The 10,234-nt window shown below is 47.2% G+C and overlaps 1 protein-coding gene across 9 annotated transcripts in view; it reads left to right on the top strand.

The window, feature by feature from the left end:
* Positions 1 to 10,234, top strand: part of LOC133134658 (neuronal cell adhesion molecule-like) — an 84,383-nt gene that overhangs the window by 26,744 nt on the left and 47,405 nt on the right. For 8 of the 9 annotated variants that reach the window (XM_061250903.1, XM_061250901.1, XM_061250906.1 and 5 more), the window contains exon 2: positions 5,593 to 5,662. The gene's annotated coding sequence lies outside the window, so the exon portion shown is untranslated. Of the gene's footprint in view, positions 1 to 2,869; positions 2,930 to 5,592; positions 5,663 to 10,234 lie in introns of all 9 variants that reach the window. The other variant, XM_061250899.1, reaches the window with a different exon arrangement.

The raw sequence follows: 10,234 nt of genomic DNA, 5'->3' as shown, positions 1-10,234 counted from the left end.
ACCGCAGGGTACACTTTTACATCTTCACAACGTTTTCATTACAGCGGTGACACACGCGCACTCCTCTGCCCTGTGGGTGAGCTTCCTCTGGCCTGGATTAACATGTCTCCTTAACTTTGACTCTCAGTTAAATATGTAATAATAATGATAATGATAATAATGCTTGGATTGTGAGTCAAAGTTAAGGACAAATGGGAATGAACAGATTTTGATCTGTTTTCTTTGTTTCTTTGTTGTTGTTTTTTAATTTCCTGGCAGCTCTGTGAGCTCCAGGTGTCCCTGCCTGGCCAGGGCTTGGGTAGCGCTGAGAGCTCTCTGGTTAAAGCCGTAATCCTGCGCGGCGGTTGATATGCGCCCACGTCCCCCGCACACGTCCCCTGCATTGTATCTTTTACAATGATAACTGTAAAGGCCTTCAGAATCCCACTCACCGGGGGCTCCGGCGGGACCCCGCCCCCCAATTCACTCCCTCGGCCAATCGCGGCGCGTCTCCATTCTGCGCTGTGAATGGGTACCCTGTCTGACCCCAATCCTGGGGCGCCTTCTGTAAAGACCCCCGCGACTCCCCAAACAAACTCCACACAGCTATTCCCACGAAGAAGGAGTAGAAGAAACCGGGTTTGTGGGAAGGAGGGGGTGTGGGGTGTGGAGTTTTGATTTGATTCCTGTCTGAAATCACACTGTGTAAAAATAGCACCCCCTCATTGAGAATTTGGTTTTTTTTTAGCGCGGCTCTGAACAATGCCTCTCTCCCGTGCGCGCGGGCAGGGCCCCAGATGGACAGACGGCCGTGGCGGGTTGGCGGGGCTGAATGGGCTTCGCAGGCCGTTTAGCGCCCGGCCTGTCCACCCCGCTGAAGGGGTGCAGTGTGCAGAAGTAATGTCTGATTAGACCCGCTCAATCGCTGCGTAGCGCGCAGTGTAAACACACACACCTCAGCACTGTCAGTCACGCTGAAATACTGTGTCCTAACCCACACACTCACACACACACTCACACTCACATACACACACATCACAACACACACACACTCACACACACACAGACACACACACACTCACACACACACAGACACCCCCCCCCCCCCCCCACACACACACACACACTTACACCACAACACACACACACTCACACACACACAGACACACACACACTCACACTGATACACACACACACACACACACTTACACCACAACACACACACACACACACTCACACACACACTCACACTGATACACACCCACACCCACACACACACACACACACACACACACACTCACACACACACTCACACACACTCACACACACACACACACACAGCGCCGGTGAGGGAGTGAAGCTGGAGTATGGGTGTGGTGCAGAAGGACACACTCGCCCTGATGATGTGCACCAGGGGTCAGGGACAATGGAGCCTTAATGAAGCTGTTTTAGCTCCGCCGTGGATGTAGCAGCGCTCAGGCAGTGTATGCTAACCATGCGTCCAACTCTGTACTGTACACACACTTACACCACAACACACACACACACACACACACACTCTCACACACACTGATACACACCCACACCCACACACACACACACTTACACCACAACACACACACACACACTCACACACACACACACTCACACACACACACACACACTCACACACTCACACTGATACACACCCACACTGATACACACCCACACACACACACACACACACTCACACACACACACTCACACTGATACACACCCACACACACACACACACACTCACACACTCACACACACACACTCACACTGATACACACCCACACCCATACACACACACACACTCACACACACACACTCACACTGATACACACCCACACACACACACACACTCACACTGATACACACCCACACCCACACACACACACACACACTCACACTGATACACACCCACACACACACACACACACACACACAGGGGCGTCTGGGAGGGAAACCCACGGAGGAAAGTTAGCGCTGAACAGCATTAGCGCGCGGCAGCGTTATTCAGAACTCAGCCATTGTTTCCCCCGCGATGGACAATATGTATTGAGGGAGATTATGTTCCTTGTCCTGCGCTTTGTGTGGCTTGGTATTATTCAGCTCGGGAAGGGAGAATAGCGACACTTTCAAAGGGGAAGCTAAGGAGAATCCCCTCCATTGTAGTAGGCTGCAACCATAGCTTATGGACGTCAAAAGACCTTCTTCTTTAAAAAAAGGTATTTCCTTTAAACTGCGTCAGTAATAACTGTCACTAATAGCCGGCCGTAAAACAAGGTCCCTGTTCGTAAAGTCAGCTGGATTGATTTCCCCTGACATCTGCTCAGTGGAGTTCAACTCCACGCCACAAATTGGATGGGAACGGAAGTCAGAATTGTTGCCCCGGGGCAACTTTCTCTGAATTTCTTCAGGTGGATTCTTTAAGTCTTTCACATACCTAAACAACTGTGAACGCGGAAGAGAAGTGTGTGCTAGTGTTTTTATTTTTATTTTGATAAAACCTAAAATAGGCTCATTTTGTAAAAGTGAAATAAATAGATAATTGAGCATCTTGTTTCTTGGTGTTTGAATGTTGGTGGGTTCTGCTAGCGGTCACATGATACCAGGAAATGTTTAACCTCTATTGTGCCGGGACAAAGGGCTGGTTTAGACCCACTGGGGGGCCAGGCCAGTGGGGGGGGGGGGGGAGCATCCTCCCTCTTTCTCTCACACACACACTCTCTCTCCTTCTCTCTCCCTCTCTCTCACACACACTCTCTCCCTCTCTCTCACACACACTCTCTCCCTCTCTCTCACACACTCGCTCCCTCTCTCTCCCTCTCTCTGCCGCTCACACACCCATCTCTCTGGATTACAGTGATAGCACTGGGATCAGATCTTCTCACTCAGGACACTGATGACAGCACAGAGCTTCCAGGTAACACAGTTTGAACTGCTTCTGCTGTGTGTGTGTGCATGTGTGTGGGTATGTGCACATGCTTGCAAGTGAATTTGAATGGGTACATTCATGCATGTGTGTGTCTGTGTATGCAACAGTGTCTGTGTGTAAGTGTGTGTCTGTGTATGCAACAGTGTCTGTGTGTATGTGTGTGTCTGTGTATGCAACAGTCTCTGTATGTATGTGTGTGTCTGTGTGTGTGTGGATGAATTAATTTGTGTGTGTATGTGTGAGAGTGTAAGTGTATGCATGCGAGTAAGAGAGAGTGTGCATTAGTTGTATGCTGGTTTGTGTGTGTGCTGTGCGTATGTGCATATGTGTGTGTCTGTGTGTGTGTGTGTGCATGCGTTTCTGCATGTGTGTATGAAAGACAGCGAGAGAGGAACAGATGAACAGAGAAAGTGTGTTGCCCAGTGAAAGACGCGCGTGCGGCTGACACCTGTCAGTCTCTCCTGCTGTTAGCTCACGCGATCTCTCCCGCTCCGGTGCCTGTGTTCGCTTGTCACACGCGATGGCATCGTTACACTGTTTTCTGCTTTTTAGTGTTTTAACTTCATTAATCATCGCAGGGCTCTGAGGTGTGTGAGTGTTTAATTAGAGCTCTTCCACTCTGCAGCTGCACACACAGGATAATTTATTAATGAATGTGTGTAGCCCGGGGTTTCTCCTGCTAATGACGGTTTGGCGGCAGCGATGTCTGGGCAGAGAGCTCTTTTCGCTGGGATATGAGTACGGTCTTCCAGCGTGCCGACAGCCTGGAGGAAACGGCATCATATGATCATTAATGACGGCAGGCTTCGTTCCTCTCCTGCAGCGCGGGTACGGATGCTCCGAGCTATGATGTTTGGTTTCGTTGTTTTTATGACGCTATCCAGTCTCTTACATAATGATATATTGCCTACTGTATGTAGGCTATATAGGTCTATACGGATTTTTTTCTCTCGGGGGGAAAAAAGCACTGAACACAAACGCGGTGGAATAGCGGGTCATATCTGTTCATTTGACGTTGATGCGGGCAGTCTTATAGGGCTTGAATGCTACTGTGCGCCTTTTCGGGTAGGTTTGACAAGTGGATCCTAACGTTTTTAGATCCAGCTCTCAATAATGCATACACGCCGCTCGGAATCTCCCCACGTCACCATAGCAACGGCACAGAGCGCTCCGGTCGTTGTTGGACGCGTTATTTCAGCGCCGTCCTCAGTCCAAACTAGAACAGCTGTCACTGATGTATTCACGGAAGGAGCCTGTTTGGCTCTCAGGCGATTATGTTTAAAACCTGCCTGTTTGACTGTATCAGTTTTCGGTTCTGTTTACACAAACCCCTTTCAACGCAAGCGTGAAACGCGATGCTTTTAGCCTAGCGCGTTTCTGCCATTGAATTATGGCTATTTCCCCATTGTGGAATATGTTTCTGTTTTGGCAGTCTAGATGATATCTCCCAGGAATGTTGTCAGTGCAGATCCTTAGACGTCAGTTGATACGCCGCATCAATTCGAAGCATTTCCCGAGTGGTTCTGATACGGTGATCTGGAGAATACTCGGTCACTCACTCACATATCACGCATTTTCTTGACACAATACCATTCCAGTCATAGCGATGAGATGTGCTTCTGCTTACACGTTTCTCCGTTGCAAACACGGGTTGCATTGCTTTCTGTTCCACAGTAGCTACAGATTTGTTTATCTTTGTAGATGTTAGACCTGGCCTAGCATTGCAGTCTAGCTTTGAAGTTGTGGCGGAATAAGTGACTTTGTTGAGGAAGAGTGAAGGCCGTCATGAAGGGAAAAGGACGTAAAATGTAAGAACGGAGCCGGCGTACGTCCTTGCTGTGAGACAGTTTCGTGTTTGTTTTTCTTCACTGCGGCCCAGTGTGTACGGAATCTCAAGGTTAGAGTGGGCTCATATTTCTCCACCATAGGCGCCGATGTCTTTCTTCCCGCTTAACAAGATGTGCCTTCCAGGATTCCGGAATGCGCTTTCCCAAGTTCATAGGGGATTCCTGCGATCTGTTTCCCTCTCCGTGCTCCTCCTTCCTGTCAGCAGCGTTCTGGATTCGCTCAACGCATCTCCATTCACCGGGGCGTTCATCACATAAGCCTCTTAATCTATATTACCCCTGTGTCAGAGGCAGTGACTGGCATGGATAATTTCATACTGTTGTTATTTTAAACTATTTAGTCCTTTATACTCTTGTAGAATTCCTGCATTTAACTGACAACAGTAGTGCCAACATCTGTTTTTACCAGGACTACAGTTTTGTTTTTTAGGATTATACATTTAGGAAAATAATTTCTTTTTTAAATTCTCCTGGATCTGCACATTTGTTTTAAAATGTGACCAGCATTGATTCTAAAGCTGAAAGTGTGTATTTGCCCCAGTTCTGGTTCAGTAAGTGTGTATGTGCCCCAGGTCTGGCTCAGTAAGTGTGTATTTGCCCCAGTTCTGGTTCAGTAAGTGTGTATGTGCCCCAGGTCTGGTTCAGTAAGTGTGTATGTGCCCCAGGTCTGGCTCAGTAAGTGTGTATGTGCCCCAGGTCTGGCTCAGTAACAGCACAGAGTATATGCTACCTGGATGAGCATCTTCTCATATCATTTCAGTCCCGTCTCTCTCCAAACTAACAGTAACTTCCTGTTTGTTGTAGGATTGAGAGCCAATCAGAGAGGTCCCACAGAGACAGGACAACAGCAGGGGAGGACAGAGGACCCACACAGGTAAGACCTGTCAATCATTCACTCTGCTCAGTAAACACGCCCCTGCCACACCCCCTCCCCCCCCCTCCCCCGGATCTCCACTGTGCTCTGTTCTATTCGTGTCAAAATTCGGAAAAAGGGGAACAATTTGGCCACAGCCTCGAAACCAACCGCAGGGCACATTCCACTCACAAACGGGGTTTTTAGGAATATAAAAATCATGGCGTTGGCGGGGCCGCTCTGACAGCGCGTCTCTGGGGCGGTGAATAGCGCCTCTGTCAGGGGCATTCGTCACGCACGGCGGTCCCGTTTGTGTGAGTGTCTGCGCCGCCGATGATGTCCCCTGAATGGGCCGAATAGACCGGACAATGAGCCGCGTTGTGTGAACTCTGCACTGGAGGACCGGGCTGCTGCTGTAACCCACCAGCGCTTCCTTTGCTTTTTTCCTTTTTTAAATTGAGTCTCTGTATCTCTCATTAGTGATGGGTGGGTACCGGCTACAGGTGGATGTCAGGTGTGGTTGACAGGCTTTTAATGCCTACTGTATGTTGGCTGAATCTAGGCCTTATTCAATTATGATATATTGTGTTCTCTATAATATATTTATGTTGGCTTGTGCGTTTATTGGTGAGTTAAGTCAGTTAGTAGGAACATTAAGGGGAAATGCTAACTGAATTAGCACTGCTGGTGCTAACACTAAGTGTAAGAGCTTGGGTCAGTCTGAGTGACAGGGTTGTTGAGGTCAGCGACACTGGCCAATGGGAGCTGGCCCCGCCCCCTGGCGCTCTGAATAGAGAGGGCTGGGCAGCGATCAGGAATATCAATCAGGGGAGAGTCAGAAGCTGATTGGCCGGTTTGAGACTTACTCAGCCGTAAATGCCCCTCCCTCCCCGCCCCCTCCAGCCCTGACCCCCGATCCCATGAAAGGGGGGGGGGTGTTTACACTGTTCTGATCACTTTCACTCTTTCACACCCCCTCCTGCCTGTTTTGTGATAGTCTCGGTGTTGGGGTTTTGTGTTTTGTGGGAAAGGTAGTTTAAAAGAAGTTTGAATAATGTGTTGTCACAGATTTAAGAGCACTCTTTAAACCCGTGATATTCTGATCCTGTGTTGATCTTCAGAGACTCACACAATGTTATGTACAAAGCTGTCAGTTGTTTCTAACTCTGCCAAAAATCCAGTCTTCAAAAACCGCCTTGAAGGAAATTGATAAAATCAGCCGAACAAATTCCTTTAGGTCACGCAGCTCTTGTGTGGTAACTTGAAAACGCGGGTTGTTTAATATCAGGATTAAATTCCTCACTGTTTAAATCATTTAGTGGGCTTTCTGTGATGCAAGCACACAGAGAAACCCGTTGAACAGTAGATTAGATTAGATTCTTGATTAATATCGAGGCAGTTTTCTAATGAGGCAGAATGGTCTTAGAGATGCAGAGGCTGTACACTCTCTTCCAAGAACCTTTGAATGAACTCTGCTGGGTCTGTTACACTCCTGGCCTGTTATTTATTTATCTGGTCTGTTTTGTGTAAATGGTAAATGGTTGGAATTTATATAGCGCCTTTATCCAAAGCGCTGTACAATTGATGCTTCTCATTCACCCATTCATACACACACTCACACACCGACAGCGATTGGCTGCCATGCAAGGCACCAACCAGCTCGTCAGGAGCATTTGGGGGTTAGGTGTCTTGCTCAGGGACACTGCGACACAACCCAGGCGGGGGATTGAACCGGCAACCCTCCGACTGCCAGACGACTGCTCTTACTGCCTGAGCCATATCGCCCCATATCGCCTGTGTCTCTGTTTTCCCTCACTGTAGTGTTTTGGCTTTAAAAATAATAATAATAATAATGAGTCAGTATTATAAACAGTATGTTGTGGTCAGTGACCTGTTGTGTCAGTAATATGAACGGTATGTTGTGGTCAGTGACCTGTTGTGTCAGTAATATGAACGGTATGTTGTGGTCAGTGATCTGTTGTGTCAGTAATATGAACGGTATGTTGTGGTCAGTGATCTGTTGTGTCAGTAATATGAACAGTATGTTGTAGTCAGTGATCTGTTGTGTCACTAGTATGAACAGTATGTTGTAGTCAGTGATCTGTTGTGTCAGTAATATGAACAGTATGTTGTGGTCAGTGATCTGTTGTGTCACTAGTATGAACAGTATGTTGTGGTCAGTGATCTGTTGTGTCAGTAATATGAACAGTATGTTGTGGTCAGTGATCTGTTGTGTCAGTAATATGAACAGTAGGTTGTGGTCAGTGATCTGTTGTGTCAGTAATATAAACAACAGTCTAGTGTTCACCCTGCTGAAAAGAAAACAGCTCAAGGTAGGTTTTACAACAGCTGGTAGCCGGTTGACCAGTTCAAACCAGCTCCATACTCAACAAGGTTTGCCCAGCTCAAGCTATGTTTTTAAAGAGCTGGTAGCTGGTAATTACAAACTGGGCATAGCCGGATTTTACGGCAGGGACGTGTTCTGTGTGCGCTGTGTGTTGTGTTCAGTAATCTGTTTACTATGTTGTGATAAGTAATCTATTCTGTCAGTAGTATAAACAGTGTGTGATGGACAGTGTTCTGTTCTGTCAGTAATATCAGTATGGTCAGCTGGGTCGGTGATCTGTTTTGTCAGACAAATGAAGGAGGGTGGTCAAGTGAGCTGTTCGGTCTGTGATGTACAAGGGTTAGATTGTCAGTGAGCTTTTCTGTTAGTGATATGGACAGTGATATGGCCAGTATACAGATCTGTCTGTAATTTAAACAATTCCAGGTAGGTAGTGGGCAGTTCTCTGATATAAAATCACACCAGGAGACAGACACAACTGTGTCCTTATGCAGAGCGTGTTGTAATCCACTGATGGCAGACTGTCTGGTCTCTGGGAGCTTACTGTGAGGAATATTCCGGGCCTTTCTCCTGACCCAGTGGACAGATGGCCTGCGGGTCTGGGAGCTGCCAGCTCAAATCCGGCTGTAGCATGCTGTGTGCCACAGCGCTGGTGTGTACAGGTCCGGAGGATTCTAACTTGTTACGAAAGATACCCTTGATCAACAGAAAACTCTTATGGCATTCAAGAGACCAGCTAAAAAGGATACTTCTCATTTTGCCTTCAGTGTCAAAAAGAATCTGAGGCACTCCTGATCATGTTAATGTAAAAGGATTTAATAAAATAAAAAATACCTTGGATTCTTATTGGTGTTGAAGCAAGGAGGCTTATCTGCACTTTTTGTTGAATTGATAAGTACTTCTCCAGAAAACAATCCAGACAACCCAGAATGACATTTTATGTTTGGACTAATTTATTTACACCTTTGAGCACCCTTTTGTATAACGTTGAGGTCCTCCTTGGATCTTATGAACACACAGAACTGCATTGAGTGTCAGCCTGAGATGAGGATTTGGAGATGTATGACATTCATATGTGTGTGGCGGGGGGGCTGCAGCAGTAGATCTACCCCCCTCTGTGGTTCAGATGCAGACTTTCATTAAGACTTAACACCCCCCCCCCCACCCCCCACCCCCCCCACGCAACACTGTCTCAGAATACAAATGAGCATAGTCAAGGTATGACCCTGCTGGAAATGCATGCTGGGATATCAGACCACCTTGGAATTCTCCTCAGGAGGAAGATGCTTCACTCCCCTCCTGAAAGACGTTGTGATGATCTATGAAACCATTAATCTAAAAAACAACAAACATCCAGACACCGAAACGCAATTTACATCAATTTACTCTGTACAGAGACGATCACAATGCTGAAATAATTTTAGACTGAAGTGATATTCCATTTAGCTGTGTGCATTACCAGCGCACAGTCCTGGGCATTAGATTAGATGTAATTCCTGTAACTCTGCTGCTCTCCCAGATCCCTGTCTGAAATATTCATGAGCCGTTATGCGTTGGGCGATGTTCGGACATCGGGGATGAGGATTGCTCCCGGTGTGTTTTAGTGGCTGCTGGCTCAGACCCCCATCCTCCCTCCCAGTGCGGAATGCAGCTGATTGGTTAAGTTGATGGCTAAACGTGACCTCGTGGAGATTACACAGCGAGAAGGCCAGATCGGGTGAACCCAACGATCAGCAGGAAAATAATAAAATGCACTCTGTGTTTGGAGGACAGGATGTGCAGTGTACTGCTGTAGCTGTGGCTGTGTCCATATCACTGTGGCTGTGTCCATATCACTGTGGTTGTGGCCATATCATTGTGGCTGTGGCCATATCACTGTGGTTGTGGCCATATCATTGTGGTTGTGTCCATATCACTGTGGCTGTGTCCATATCACTGTGGTTGTGTCCATATCACTGTTGCTTGTCTAACAGATGGATGCAGTTATGCTGTTTGGATTTTAATGACTGGTGAGAATTGAACTTTAACCACATCTTGGTCTCATTGACTGGGTATGAGGCTGTGGGTAAGATGTGGGTCTCAGGTTCTGACTGCATCTTTTTATAATTGCTGCAGTATCCAGCCAAGATGGGATCTAATTGAGCCCATATTCTGCACAGATATATGAGCTGTATTCAAGTAGAGGCCACAACTGAAGAACCAGGTCATTGAGAGCATGAATGCTTTTATCAAAAATATTTTATAAT

This window comes from Conger conger, chromosome 8 (genome assembly GCF_963514075.1).
Source record: "Conger conger chromosome 8, fConCon1.1, whole genome shotgun sequence".
NCBI lineage: Eukaryota > Metazoa > Chordata > Actinopteri > Anguilliformes > Congridae > Conger > Conger conger.
The sequence above is the reverse complement of the archived record's forward strand: the minus strand, read 5'-3'. Positions and strand labels throughout refer to the sequence as shown.